A 16,297-nucleotide genomic window follows, 5' to 3' on the forward strand; every position below is an offset into this window, starting at 1 on the left:
ATTTATTATGCCCTAGAGTCCGACTTCTCAAAGTTAAATGTTTTGGTGAAATTCTGAGCTTTTATAAACCCTTTAATTTTATGACTGGCAAACTCAAATGGTATCCACAAAGGCAGATAAAAATGTCACAGGAAGATTCTCCAATTTGAGAGAGACAGAATCTGTGGCAAAGATCAATCTTTTATCCTCACACTGAAGAGTAAACCATTCAGAGTTCCCACGATGAACTTCAGTTCCATCCTTCGTTTCCACTTATCTTTCACTTGAAAGGATGCATTTAACATGGTTTAGGGCCAAATGCTGAAGCCCTGGAATTGAGCTTTTGGATGGAAATGCTCTACACCTACAGGCACTTTCCTCCCCCAAATTTTAGGTCCTAAAAATAAATTGGAAAAGGGGTCAATTATTCAGGGAACCCTGGTTATGTCAGCAGGCACTGCTATCATTGAGCACACAGGAAAGTTTGATTTTTTGCTAACCTCATTAGTAGGATTTCAGGTTTTTATTGCCCAGGGAATAGCAGCCACTACACAGCTCTCTTGGAATCTCTTTCTCTTACACACACACACACACACACACACACACGTGCATGTGCGCATACACATACACACTAAAAAATGTCAAACACCCACTTGCAACCAGAATAGCAGTGAAATAGAAATTAAAATTGTCTCTTTCTCCACAGCTATCAATTATAGAAATCCTTATAATTCATACAATTATATAGGATAAAATACTGCTCAAAAAGAAAAACTATGAAGAATTGGGTATAGATTATGTGTTTTTTCTTGACAGATATGTCTTATTTCTATTACAGATGTGATTCTGTACCTCTTTCTCCACTACATTTGCCCAGATGGGAAAAGACCCTCTGGATACCCGACTGGAGACGGTCAGTCAAGCGGTAGTCTTCTGGGATGCACACTCAAGACCTTCCATCTAATTGCTTGGGTTGACAGCAATAAATAATGAAGCCTTTCAATGAGAGGAATGTTCCATGAAGAATATATATAGAGTCTGTCTGCTCTTCATTACCCTCTCCCTTACCACCATCAAACACCTGGGTTAGCCCTCCTAATAACCCCCAGCTGCCACCCTTGCCCTACATACAGTGGAGGTTTTCTCAACATAGAAGCTCCTATGTTTCTTTGAAAAGATAAGTCAGATCACATGATAATTCCTTCACTCAGACCATTCCATGTCCCCTTATCAAATTAAAGTCAGAGTCCTAATAATGACCTCTTAAGACTCTAAATGAGTTCATTTCCCCATTCTCTTTTGGACCTCAAACCTCATCTCTTACTACTGCCCTCCAAGGTCACTACAGTCCGCCCACTTTGGCCTCCTTACCCATCTTAGACTCTTTCCTTAAACACCAGCTTCTCAGCAAGGTGTCCCTGATGACCCCATTTAACATTGCACTCACTTCCTCCCCCACCATCTTTCTCTGCTTTACCTCACCCAACCCTGTGACATGTGATACATATTTATTAATTTAATGGTTTAAGTACTGCCTCTGCAACAGAGGTTTAGCTCTATGAGAACAAGAGCTTGTGGCTGTTTCACAACACTCAGAAAATAACTGGCAGTTGGCAGGGGTTCAATAAACATTTGTGGCTATGGAATAAAGAAGCCCTCCCTTGTTCCTTCAACCAGCCTGTGATCATGTCCTCTTCTCTGAGATGCCATTGCAGGTTGCCATACCTAAATAAGCAAGAGATACCTTTGGTAGAAATAAAGCAGATATACAACACAATTCATGGGCTAGGGTGGGGAAAGTTGGGGCTAAAAGACACATCTGGGGAACAGGATCAATGAGACAAAAGTGAGTTTGTCATTGCCATAGTTTGTATCACTATATGTAAGAGATTCTCACCTTCCTCCCCATGTTGTTCTTTTCACTAGGACCACTCTCCATCTCTTTCCTTTTCTTTCCTTTCTTGTACTCATCAGACTTCCAAAAGTTAGTCCATCAGTTAAATCTTACTCCAGGAACTATACTTCCAAATGTGAAAACCAGTCTATCCCAAAACACTCTGACTTCTGAATTTCCACCAATTCCTTAATTCCATACTTTCCAAACCTCTATATAAGCTCAACTTCTGTTTTGTTGAAAGAGATGCACAGCTCTGCCTGGATGAACAAACAATAAATTCAGCTTCAAACACTGAAGAGATTAATTCATGGCCTCTTTCATTGACGTAGGATTAAATTAATTAATACAGATGAAGAGCTAAAACAATGTTCGGTACATTGTGGGCACTCAATAAATGTTATAAATATTAGCTAATTCAATAAATATTAGCTAATAGTAGTAGGCAATCAAGACTATTTATTAAATACGTAAACTTACAGGAGTAATGTATATGTGGCAGTAAGCTATGACAGCAGAGAGGGAGACCTCCGAGTAATCAAGTACCCAGGATAATGAACTCTACACCCAGTGGCTGGTCAGTTATCCCCTGTGGAAATGCAGGAAGAGGGGGCCACAGTGGGAAAGGACTGTCCTTGTAAAGAGAGTGGAACTTCCTGGCACAAAGTTCAGGACAGAAGATGGCAGTCAAGTAGTCCGAACCACACTGGGTGAGCAGCTGTCTAGACTTCCCGCCTCATCACTTTCCACCTTGCGCTGCAGTTATCTGCATAGAAGTTTTATTTATTGTACCAGATTGTAAACTCAAGAAAGGATCCATGTCTCATTTTTCTGATATGCCAGAAAACAGCTCAGCCAATGGCATCAGTAGGCATTCAAGAACTATCTGAGGACTGACCAGCTGACTTTATCATTATCTTGGAAGTCATCTTATCTAACTCTTTCACACAATCCCCAAATCCCCTCCCCAACCCAGTGGCTGAGATATTAGGAGACCTGGTGAGTTCGAGTCTCCTAGGTTCTCTGATCCTGATAAATACATCATCCCTGTGCCTCAGTTTCCTCATCTATAAAATAGGAGACAATTCAAGGAAACTGCTGTGCTGGATGCACTGACTTAGACTAACAGTACTGAAACAGACTAAAATGAAACTGTTTTAGGGACCACTGATCTGGTAAACCTTTAAGACCCTTTCAAAATCTGGAGTTCCCATTGTGGCGCAGCAGAAATGAGTCCAACTAGTAACCATGAGGTTGTGGGTTCAATCGCTAGCCTTGCTCAGTGGGCTAAGGATCCAGTATTACTGTGACCTGTGATGTAGATCGCAGATGTGGCTCAGATCCTGCATTGCTGTAGCTGTGGCATAGGTCATCAGCTATAGCTCTGATTCTACCCTTAGGCTGGGAACCTCCATATGCCGTGGGTGTGGCCCTAAGACATAAAGCAAAATTAAAAAAAAATCTAATATCTTTGGTTGTCTGGCTTCCCTCTCATCTTTAATAATTATGTATTAATTTTAACAACTATGTATTATTCACATAGCATGTGCCACAGAGCAGGCTAGAGACTAAAGACAGGAATTGAGTCATCTCCTTGAGGTTCTCAAAGTCCCTTTGGGGAGTTAAGTGCTGAAAATTTATAGGAGTACAAGACATGTTCTAAAAATTTTATAGATTTAGAAAATTTAATTGTCACAAATTAAATTGTTACTCAATTTTATAGCTGAGGCAGCTGAGACACAAAGGGTTTAAATGGCTTGTCCCAGGTCACAGAGCTGGTAAGTAGTGAAACTGGAGTAAACAATATATTAAAGTTCTAGGAAGGAGCAACAAGATTCTGCTCTGTGGGCATCTACAGTTTGCAAGACAACATTATGGAATTAATAATGACAGAAAGATGAGTTAGACTCAGTTTCTGTCCTCCGTAACTTAGGGCCTCGGAGTTTGAATAATGTGATAGATGATGATGGGAGTCAAGTGCCATGAGAAGGATGCCACGAAAATGTTTTGAACGCAACACTGTAGATATTCAGGGTTAAGGCTTAGGATTGTAGAAGAAGTTGAAGTATCAGAAAACACTTCTGAATTCGAAGACTTGCCTTCTCTTTAAATATCTGCAGTAATACATAATAATTTTAAAATCTCATCAATTCTTAAGGTAAGAACTCCATTGACAGACAACTGGAATGGTAACAAAGATTCTCTTTAACAGTGACTCTGAATGTACATTTGTGTTTTTTCTTCAGACTTTGATAGTAGATGGGTAGACAAGACCCGGGACTCTAACCAAACACAGAAAGATCTTCATCAACTCTCACCTAAATCTCTTATGTGCCAGTTAAAACTGCTCCAGTTTCTTCCATGGATCTGACAATCCATGGTTATTAGTCTGGATCAGTTTATTTATATCTTATAAAATGATTCATAGACCAGGTGTGGTCTTAACCAGCTGTAAATACGGTGAATTGGTATTTCCCATTCTCTAGTTGCCATGGTTCCATTAATAAAGCTTCCACTCACTTCCTAGTTGATTTCATACTTAAGCTTTGAAACCAGTCAGTTCCTGGACCCATTTCTAAGTGTGCTGCTGTGACCTTACCCACATTACTTAACTTCCACGTAATCCAGATTTCTTATGTGTCCAATGGAGAAAATAGCCACACCTACTGCTCTGAGTCACTGGAAGGGTTGACTGGGGCTATGCATGCAAGCTTCAGAGCCAAGTGCCAGGAGCATAGCATAGAACACAGCAAGGGGGACCATTACTATGGGTGGTCTGTATGGACTCTTCCAATACCCACATCACACTGTTGGCCCAGGTTAAGGTTGGAATTAATAGCCTTAGGTGTTTATCAGAAAGTCTGCCAGTAAGAGCCAAGCTTCCCACACAAAAGCTTTTATTTGTTAAGAGCAAATCAGCACTAGGAAATAATGCTTGCTTCCAAAGAATAGAAAGAGGAACAATGGGGCAAAAGTGAATCCAGGCATCTGGTTTGGAGGCCAAGGAATTCTTCAGAAAACTTGTGCCAAAGATACTAAGAACCCAGGGAGATCTGAGGGTCAGGACCTGGAAAGCCCAGTAGGCCAGTCCAAGATAGACATGAGAAGCAAAACCTGGGGAAAGAGGATAGTATTAATTAATAAATTAACAAGGGCCTACCAAGTATCATGCACCCAGCCTAGTGGCTGGGGATAAAGAAATAAGTAATACAGAGTCTCTGCTCTCAAGTTGCTAAAAGTCTTGAAAGAGAATATCTAGGAGGCTGGGGGTAGAAAAACAGAGTTGAGAAGAAGTCCATAGCCAAAAATCAGCCTCAACTAGGCAGAAAAGTCTGTGTTTGTGTCTCCAGGAAACTTCAAGAACTCCTGTTTGTCCAAGGGGCAGGGTCTCTAAATGGAAGAAATGACTGCTGAGAGGCAGCATGGGCAATGATCTTGGCAAGAACTTGAATAGAGACTGAGGAATTTAGGTGTTACTTGGTAGGCAACAGGGAACCATTTGAGAGTTTCTGGTGGGATAAGAAGAATGCTTTAGGAAGATGAAGTGGTTACTGGTGTCAAGTTCAGGTAGGAAATTAAGAGTTGAATTTGGGGAGATAAGATGGCAATAATTCAGGCCAGGGACAGGGAGAACATGACTAGATAACACACAGGACGGGGTGGGGGATATATTTATTTTGAATTTTCACCTATCACAATAGTGTTACTTTAAATTTGGAGTCAGGAATTTCATGTCTTTCGAATGAGACATACTACTGTTCATGGATAGGACAGCTTTTCTATCCTCTAGAAAATGTTCTAAAATGATCTTTGGATGAAAGGTAATAGAAAAAGTTAGGGAAAAGTCATTTTGTGCATCTATACACCAGATCTTCTCTTGCAAAGCATGGATAAACACAGAACATTTCTGGGAGGTGACCTGTCTCCATCACTCCCAGTCTTATTTTATGAGATCCCGTTGTCTTAGCATCCTGGGATGCCAAATGATTCAGATTCTGTGGAAATATCAATACATGCCCTTTAACGAAAGAGCTGGGTCCACAAACACCATTCACCTCTGAGAGGACAAGTTTCTTAGAAGAAAGTCTCTGAAAGAGCGCCCCTCCCCCCCAAAGAGCTGTCAGTGCCCTGCCAATGGCCAATAAGTGCCTGGTGCACCATAAGCCCTATTTACTTACTTTTAACTTCAAAAACGTTTTCCTTTCACTGAGCACTAGGCCAGAAATTGGGTAAGCTTCTGATGGTTCCAGGAGAGTTGGATTTCCTAAGACATCTACTCATATTGCTTGAGTTAACATTACATGATAAGCTCTATATTCCGACATGGTAAGCCTTAGCGTGTCATATTGATAGGAAGCTCTCAAAACCACCCCTACTTACCATCCCCCATTCCCACCTTATGAACTTCTCTGATGGGTACAACTTCAGCTCACAAGGACTTGAAGGCAGCCAGGCTCCATGAGAAAACTGGATTAGTGTAGCATACAGTAAATGTCAGCCCCAGGCTGGAGAACATGGCAATGGGTGATGTGCTTTCCTCTGGTTCAGCAGGAACCACTGCATGAGGGGTAACACGGTCCCTGGTAGCCAGATGCCCCATAACTGCCCTCTCCTTCATCACCCACTGCCCCCAGTGTCACGGTTCCTACTGGCATCCCTCCTCTGTCATTTTGCCTTTGAGCCCTCTCTGACTCTTCGTCTAGCTTCTTACCTACATAAATTTGTGAAAAATTAGATTTGATTTGTTGTTTTATCAGTGACTCCTGTGTTTTCTGAGATTTAAGGCTAAGGAGAATGCCCATTTTGAGTTTGCTTGTATGCCTAGGGAATTTTTAGTGTAGACAGCATCCCAATGGAACCACCCTTCCCCAGACAGGAACTGGATCATCTCCTTGAGGTTCTCAAAGTCCCTTTGTGGAGTTAGGTGCTGAAAATATATAAGATAATAAGACATTTGTGGACAGTAGGTAGAGTACCATCCTAACAAAGGGGCTACAACAGCCAAAAAGAAATATGTCAGTCACCTGTGTGATTTTATCTTTTCTTACAGCTTTTCTAGTAGCAGTATGACAAAAGGAAACAAAAACATAATTGTACTTAGAAAATAATAATAGTTACATTTACCAGGTATTTGCAATGGATGACATCTGAGCTAGGTACCTTATATGGGTTACTCATTTAATTCTCATAATAATTATCTTTATTAACTCAATTTTTCAGATAGGAAAACTAAGGCCAGAGAGATAAAGAGAGTTTAAAGTGGCAGAGCCAGAACTCAAAGCTAGGCAGCCTGAATTCAGACATCATGTTCATAACGACCACATTCTATCTTTTTCCCAAAGAAGGGAAATAAGAAGATATTGCTTCTTGTGTCTTATCAACCACTCTCAACTATTTGGACACATATTTTGTACTCCTAAAGCAATAAGCAATTATCTTGGAACTATGTATTAAATTGCAATGTGCTGCAATTTAATATATAGTTTTAAAACCAATTTGCTCAAGTGTTGACTACGGGATTCTAAATGATTCCACTTAGCCAGCAATTTAAATGAAAATTTAAATAAATGCTATAAATGGGTGCCTCATTTGCATGATGTGCTGATTAACTCTGATGTGATTCTCATCTGTGCCCTGGGGTCTGCCTCCCTGCATAGGCCCTTGAAAGATCATCTTCTTGGTCAGTGGTGGGCAATTATTCTCACAAGTGTTGTGACACTCACATGTGGCCACCCTCAAATGCAGAGAACTACACTTTTCAAAACCTCTTTATGGAGTTTATTACATGGCACTGGAAAGAATATACTGAAAAAAGCTGCTTAGAATGGCAATAAGACCTCCCCAGAAAGCTGCCTTCTAGGGAGGGAGGACTCTGACTTGCAGGGCAAATGCATTGCTAACGGGGGTATGCAAATTTGGGCTCAGAGATAAATTGCTCAGGAAAGTAGAAAAGAGGGTGAGGCTACCACTAGCATCTTCCTCCTGATCCATTATGCTACACAGAATCAGCCTCACCTCCACATAAAATCAGAGAAAATACTCCCTGAAGCTTAACCTACCTAGGAGCCAACACAGTCACATAAACTATATTGTAGTTGGTACCTCTAAAGTGGCAAATATAAGAGATGTGCAGCATGCCCACACATCTCATCGCTATTCTTATGTTGATAAATGAAGCTCTCACAGAAGCATAACAGACCATAAAGACACTGGCATGGGCTATTCCACAGCTGAGACCCAATGAGGCATGAGTTTAGATCCATCTAGAATATGTGCCAAGGTTGGATTTGGGCCAATTTTGTGCAGGACCATGGGATCTTAGAACTTGACAAGCAATTACAGACAATTTAGTTAATGTCCTCATTTTGAATTTGAATGAACTGTGATTTAGTGGCAAACACATTGTTTGACCCCTTCTATAGGTCTACCAAATCCTCTAAGGGCTAAATGCCCCCTCATAAACAATTAGAACATATTTCACATAATAATAACTACCATTTATTTACCATTTCCTATGTGCCAGGTTTTGATAAGTCCTTTACAAGCAGTATCACATTTATCCCACACAACAACCCCATGAAGATACAAACAACTAAAACCCACTGCTTAAGTTAAGCAGGAAAAATAACTTACTGGGAGGATGGATATGTTATCTATAGTTGTGATAAATGACATAAAAACTTAGTAGCTTAAAACAAGAATGTATTATTTCTTGTGATTCTGTGGCATGACTGGGTAATTTTACTGGTCTTGCCTGGGCTCACACAACTGCATCAACTTGTTTGTTGGTATGGAGCTGAGCTCAGAGCTGAGAAGACTGAATTAGCCAGACTTCTCTCTCCTTGTGGGATTTCATCATCCAAGAGATTAGACTGATCTTCCTTAGAAGATTATGGCAAGTTCAAAGACAGTGAAGGCAAAAGCTGCGAAGCTTCTTGAGAGCTCAGATAGGACATCACACAACTTGCTTTTTCTTTAACTTTAGCCATACTCTTTTGGTCAAAGCAAGTCACAAAGAAAATCATATTCAAAGATATAGGAGGAAAAGCTCACCTGTTGACAGAAGGCAACAGCACATTGCCAAATGGTATGTGTCCTAGGAAGAAAAGAATTTGAAGCCATCTTTGCAATCCATCAGAGCCTACCCTCTGACTACAAATTATTCATAGTTCTCTGAACCGCAAAATAAGCTCTTTCCCTAGACCTAGAACCTTCTCAAATCTTATAGAAACAGACTTCAATTCTGGGATCTAATGATTCGTATCAGGTCTACAGACAGACAAGGCTGTTAAGTTATCTACTCTTGGTCCAGGAACCCATTAACTAAAACACGTTATCAGACCCCCCCCCCAAGCAAAACATACAATAGTGAGGACAGGATAAATACCACAGACATACCCAGGAAAGAATAAGAGGCACAGGGCTAGGCACTGATCCATAGCAGTTCTGTAATCTAGCAAGGCAGATATTGCACGTAATTAATGGGTCTGATTCTGCCCTCTGGGGAGGTTTCCTAGCCCATTACTCTTCGTGGATCTTGGCTCTGATCTCTGACAGAAGTGAAGAAGCATCCCAGCCTCTCTGACAGTCTCTGAGGCCTCGCTCTCTTCCCTTTTCATCTGGATGCTTGGTACTTGACTCCCTGAGATGGAAATTACACAGAGAAACAGGTTTGTTTCTTCAGCTTTTTTACAGTCACACTTTGGCAACTGTGTATACCTGCATTCACGGATTCCTGTACAAGCTCTAACTTAGTGGGGGTGCTTCAGGAGGGCTGGTTAGTGACTTTTCTGAATTTCAACTCCCCCTTGTGGAATAGACTTTTCACAGCTCCTCCCACAATTACATAAGCTTTAATTCCATGATCTCTTTCTGTTTTTTAGATAGGATTGTCTATTAGATTCCAGATATAAGTGCTATCATATGGTAATTGTCTTTCTCTTTCTGACTTATTTCACTTAGTATGAGAGTCTCTAGTTCCATCCATGTTGCTACAAATGGCATTGTTTGTCCTTTTACAGCTAAGTAGTATTCCATTGTATATATGTACCCTTCATCTGTTGATGGTCATTGAAGTTATTTCTATGCCTTGGCTCATGAATAGTGCTGCGATGAACATAGGGCCACATATATCTTTTTGAATGAATGTTTTGTCTGGATATATGTTCAGAAGTGGGACTGATGGATCATATGGTAGTTCTCTATTTAGTTTTCTGAGGTACCCCCATACTGTTTCCATAGTGGTTGTACCAATTTACATTTCCACCAACAGTGAAGGAGGGTTCCCTTTTCTCTACACCCTCTCCAGCAATTGTTATTTGTAGACTTGTTAATGATGGCCATTCTGACCTGTATAAGGGGGCACCTCACTGTTGTTTCTATTTGCATTTCTCAAATAATTAATGATGTTGAGCATTTTTTTCATGTGCCTACTGGCCATCTATTAGTCTAGTTAGGTCTTCTGCCCATTTTTCAATTGGGTTGTTTGTTTTTTTGTTGTTGAGTTGTATGAGTTATCTGTTTCATCATTTGCAAAGATTTTCTCCTATTCTGTGGGTTGACTTTTTGTTTTTGTTTTTAAATGGTTTCCTTTGCTGTGCAAAGGCTTTTGCATTTAATTAGGTCCCATTGGTTTATTTTTGTCTTTTTGTCATTGTTTTAGGAGGTGGATCAAACAAGATGTTGCTGTGATTTACCTATGTTTTCCACTAGGAGTTTTATAGTATCTGGCCTTACATTTAGATCTTTACTCCATTTTGAGTTTATTTTTGTGTATGGTGTTAGAGAGTGTTCCAACTTCATTCTTTTATATGTAGATTTTGTTTTCCCAGAACCATTTATTGAAGAGACTATCTTTCTTTCGCTGTATGTTCTTATCTCCTTTGTCCTCGATTTGTTGACCATAGGTGCTTGGGTTTATTTCTGGGCTTTCTATTCTGTTCCATTGATCTATATTTCTGTTTTTGTGCCAGTACCACATTGTTTTGATAACTGTGGCTTTGTAGTATTGTCTGAAGTCAGGGAGCTTGATTCTTCCACTTCCGTTTTTCTTTTTCAATATTGCTCTGGCTATTTGGGGTCTTTTGTATTTTCATACACATTTTAAAATATTCTGTTCTAGTTCTGTGAAGACTGTCCTCAGCTATTTGACAGGGAGTGCACTGAATCTGTCGATTGTCTTCAGTAGTATAGTCATTTTGACAATATTGATTCTTCCAATCCAAGATTGGTATATCTTGGTATATCTTTTGATCTGTTTGTGCAATCTTTGATTTCTTTCAACAGCATCTTATAGTTTTCAGAGTATAGGTATTTTGTCTCTTTAGGTAGGTTTATTCCAAAAATATGCAATGATTCACAAATCTGCATGTCATCTTTGTGCTGCATTTAATCTTCATTACAGCTGTGTAAATTATTTGTCTCCCCATTTTACAGACAAGGACACTGAGGCTCACAGAAATTAGGTAAATTTCCCATGACTTCACAGCTAAAGATGTCAGAGGTAAGATCTGACCTAAGATCTGATTCCCAAGCCTATGCATGCAATTCCTATTCTCCATCTACTGGGAGAAAAAGGATAGGGGCAGTGGTATGCTGCTAAAATTGCTTCTGAAAGAAAAAAGATCCTGATTGATAGTATTTGCCTATTGCTATAGTATGAAGACCTCCAAGGCTTACAAATATCAAGCTAATTTCAAGATACCAATAGTTTACAAATTGGCTTACAACATTTCTGAATACTTGACATTCTCATGAGCTGGTATGAGATGTCTTCTACCCACCACGGGATAGGGATCCAGGAAAACAAAAAGTTCTTCAGTAAGGAAATGTATTCACAGTTAACAAAAGTAGGGTGGGGTGGTTCTTCAGGTATTTCTTCTATGTGAAAGTTATCTGATTCCCAAGTGCTAACAACTTTACCTTTTGCCTATGGCCTTTCTATTCTGCCCACACACACAGCAAACCTGAAGCTCTGAAAAATGAGTACCCATATCAGCATCCCTCAACCTACAACTGAGAGAAATTAATGTGTAAACACCCAGAGCTCTTGTCCTTCATATGGGATAACTCTGAGGTGTGTATACTTAACTGATACTCCCAAATACACTTGGAGTAAGCTTTAGTTACCCACAGTGATAACTTGCTTTATACGATATTCTCTGTTGATCTCCCTGGGACCACTTTCCAAAGGTACTACTTCTGTTCCAATCCTTGACTCACAATCTGCTTCTGGAAAAAACAAATCAAAACAAAACAGATGCTGCAATTTTCTGAATGCCTATGGACCAGATAAACACTGTACTAGGTATTGACATTACATGTTTTTGCACAAATCTTCATAACACTTTATGAGACAAGCATCATTCTTAGTTCTACAAATATGGAAATGAAGATCAAGGAGGTTAATTAACTTTATGGAGGTCACATAGCTGGTATAGCAAATAGCAGAGCTGATATTTAAACTATGATTGATTGCAATGTCTCTACTCTTTGTACTAAACCATGCAGACACTCTCACCAGGGAGGTTGGACTAACACAGGTGAAACAATAAAAGAACAATTAACTGCTAAGCTGACATATTGTATTGAACACTTCTGGGCAAAACTGTCATCATATGTATGTTCCACAATTACTTTCTAAAATTCTCTTTTGTTGTGCCATCAACTTGAAAAATAAGGCCACTGATGAATATTAGGAAATTCAATTTTTCATAGATTTTCTTTCTCCTCTATCATTGCTTCATACAAATTAGGCACTGAAATAAAACTGAGCTGATGGCATAGCAGAATATACAATAAGGAAAATGCATATGAGGAAAATACGTTCCCTGGATGTATTTTTGGGCCCACATAGCATCTAGAAGAACAGATAAGATGTGTCATAAAATACCACCTAAGTCTCTACTGATTTTGTAAGTCGATAGCAAGTATTAGAAGATCAAACAACATGGCATCCAGAGTGTTGAACTGGGAATAGTCTTATCAGCTAAGAAAATCAAACAAAGGAGAAATTTAGCAACATATTTAAGAGGGAAAAATTAGAGTGTGGAAATTTAAGATTTGTCACTGCTACCACTAAATTACCAAAACAGATTTTAATATTTTACAATGGACTGGTGACATCAAGTAATTTAAATAGTTATTCAGCAAAATTTCCCACTAAGAAGCTCCTGGATACCAAAATTCTTAGCACTGCACAAAGATACCACAGACGCTGGTGGAAACGAATATAAATCCAACTCTGATTTAATCAGTATTTTGCAGGGTTAATTTCTCACATTTAATTATTTGCTCTGACACACTCTGGAATTTAGGGTGAAGGAGTCCTAGCCCCAGCTCTAGCCCCAAAAAACTTCTGTGGCTGCAAGTAGTACCTTAACCTCTCTGGTGAAAGGATGCTTTCAGTTAAAAGATGCTTTAAAGACAAATTGCCACTCTAAGAGTCAATGATTCTATGGCCAAAGCCCTTTTTTCAGTTAAATTCTCATTCATGTAACTGACATAAGTCACATTCTAGCATTTCTAAAAGTGGTCCCCACTGATAATTGAGGAGAAACAGTGAATTCCTATAATGTTTTGGGCCCTCCATGGTAGTTGCTCAGGGGAGGAACTGATGGAGAGGATGAGCAGGTGGGCCTGTTTTATCTCAAAGCTTCTTTATACTGTTTTACTTAAACTGATTCTGTAGGAATGAATCAATGAAGGAATACTTTGGCTTCAAATTATAATTGATAGACTTTAAGATTTTTATTTTTTTCCATAACAGTTGGTTTACAGTGTTCGGTCAATTTTTACTGTACAGCAAAGTGACCCAGTCACACACACACATATATACATATATTCTTTTTCTCACATTATGCTCCATCATGTTGCAACATAAGTGATTAGATAGAGTTCCCTGTGCTATACAGCAAGATCTCACTGCTTACCCACTCCAAATGCAATACTTTTCATCTATTAACCTGAGACTCCCAGCCCATCCCACTCCCTCCTCCTTCTCCTTGGCAACCTCAAAAGTCTCTTTTCTGAAGAAAGGTTCATCTGTGCCGTATATCAGATTCCAGATATAAGTGATATCATATGGTATTTGTCTTTTTCTGACTTACTTCACTTACTATGAGAGTCTCTAGTTCCATCCATGTTGCTGCAAATGGCATTATTTTGTTCTACTTTATGGCTGAGTAGTATTCCACTGTGTATATATACATCTTCTGAATCCATTCATCTGTCGATGGACATTTAGGTTGTTTCCATGTCTTGGCTATTGTGAATAGTGCTTCAATGACTATATAAGTGCATGTACCTTTTCCAAGGAAAGTTTTGTCCAGATATATGCCCAAGAGTAGAACTGCTGGATCAATGGTAGTTCTACATTTAGTTTTCTAGGTGCCTCCATGCTGTTTTCCATAGTGGTTGTACCAATTTACATCCCACCAACAGTGTAGGAGGGGTCCCTTTTCTCTACACCCTCTCCAGCATTTGTTATTTGTTGATTTGTTAATGATGGCCATTCTGACTGTTGTGAGGTGGTACCTCACTATAGTTTTGATTTGCATTTCTCAAATAATTAGTGATGTTGAGCATTTTTCCACGTGCTTGCTGGCCATCCTTATATCTTTTTTGGAGAAAGGTCTATTCAGGTCTTTTGCCCATTTTTCAGTAGGGTTGTTGGGTTTTTTTGCTGTTGAGTTGTATAAGTTGTCTGTACTGATTGACATTTGACATTCATTGCTTTTCCTTCTTTAAAAAATGGGTAACTTATCCACTTAGCCTCTCAACCTGGAACTGAGATTTCATCAGCAGACCTGAGACCCAGCTTTACACACATTTTTCTTTGACAACTGCACACCCCAAAGCAATGCCAGTTGGTTTAAACACAGTGGCTAAAGCAGCCAATTTCATTTGATTAGAGGTTATTTGAAAAACTATTACATTTATGACACTCAGGTAAACTGAGAAAATATAGTGCAGGGATACATCTGAGATATTTCATGTTCTGTTTCAGACCACTGCAATAAGGCGAATATCAAATAAAGGAATCACTAATTTTTTGGTTTCCCAGTGTGTATAAAAGTCAGTTTAGCCTATACTGAAGGTTTTTATACATACAACAGTATTATGTCTAAAAAAATACATATACCTTACCTAAAAATACTAACCATCATCTGAGTCTTCAGCAAGTCAATCTTTTTGGTGGTGGAGGGTCTTGACTTGATATTGATGGCTGTTGACTGACCAGGGGTGGTGATTGCTGAAGGCTGGAGTGCCTGTGGCAGTTTCTTGCTTTTTTTTTTTTTTTTGGCTGCACCCATGGCATGCAAATGTTCCTGGGCCAGGAATCAAACTTACCACATAGCAGCAACCCAGCCCGCTATAGTGACAATACTAAGCCACAACAGAGCTTATGTGGTAATTTCTTAAAATAAGACAACAGTGAAGTCTGTCACATCAATTGGTTCTGCCTTTCACAAATGATTTCTCTATACTATGCTAAGCTGTTTGATAGCATCTGACCCACAGGAGAACTTCTTTCCAAGTTGGAGTCAATCCTCTCAAACCCTGCCTCTGCTTTAACACCTAAATTTATTCAAAATACTTTGTTGTTTTTTCAACAAGCTTTACATCATCTTCACCAAGAATACATTCCATCTCAATAAACCAGTTTCTTTGCTCATCTATAAGAAGTAACTTCTCATTTGTTCAAGTTTTATGATGAGATGGCAGCAATTCAGTACTATCTTGACTTCTAATTCTAGTTCTCTGGTTATTTCCGGCATATCTGTGGTTAATTCCTCCGCTGACATTTTGAACCCCTCAAAGTCATCCATGAGGGTTAGAATCAACTTCCAAACTTCTGTTAATGCTGATATTTTAACCAACTCATTATAATGCTTAATGAAGTTAATTTAAGAACTAAGGAGCTGCACAGGAGAAACTTAATAAAATGCTTTTTGTCTAATAATAAAAATCTTAATAGATAAAATGACTTAATAGATAAAGTGACTTAATGGATGTTTCTAGAATTTAAGGATCAGAGTAAGATGTGTAACTTAGCCAAAAGAACTAAGAAAGAGGAAAGCGAAGGTGGCAGAAACTGTAGTTCAAAGGAAGTCAATCTTTGAGGAAAATTTTAAACCATGAACAAGAAAGCAGCAAAATCTAAACTGCTGAGAATTCTATATACCAAATGGCCCATGTTATTTAACAGACAAATGATCTGAATAGAAAAAGGACAGAAAAGTAAATCTATAAATTAAAATAGTTACAATTTTTTAAATCAGTAAGACTAAATTGTTAGGTCTAGGAATGTACATTTAGTTGGTTAAACTATTAAAAAATGCAAAAATCAGGGCAATGGTTTCTTAGCGGAAGGAAAGGTGTGCTCTTAGGACAAATTATCTTTTTTCATCTGGATGATAGTTC

The 16,297-nt window shown here is 39.1% G+C and overlaps 1 protein-coding gene across 1 annotated transcript in view; it reads right to left on the reverse strand.

Moving 5' to 3' along the window:
* The window catches only part of GADL1 (glutamate decarboxylase like 1), a 157,288-nt gene that overhangs the window by 134,280 nt on the left and 6,711 nt on the right, over window positions 1–16,297 (reverse strand). The window lies entirely within an intron of this gene.

This window comes from Phacochoerus africanus, chromosome 1 (genome assembly GCF_016906955.1).
Source record: "Phacochoerus africanus isolate WHEZ1 chromosome 1, ROS_Pafr_v1, whole genome shotgun sequence".
Lineage (NCBI taxonomy): Eukaryota > Metazoa > Chordata > Mammalia > Artiodactyla > Suidae > Phacochoerus > Phacochoerus africanus.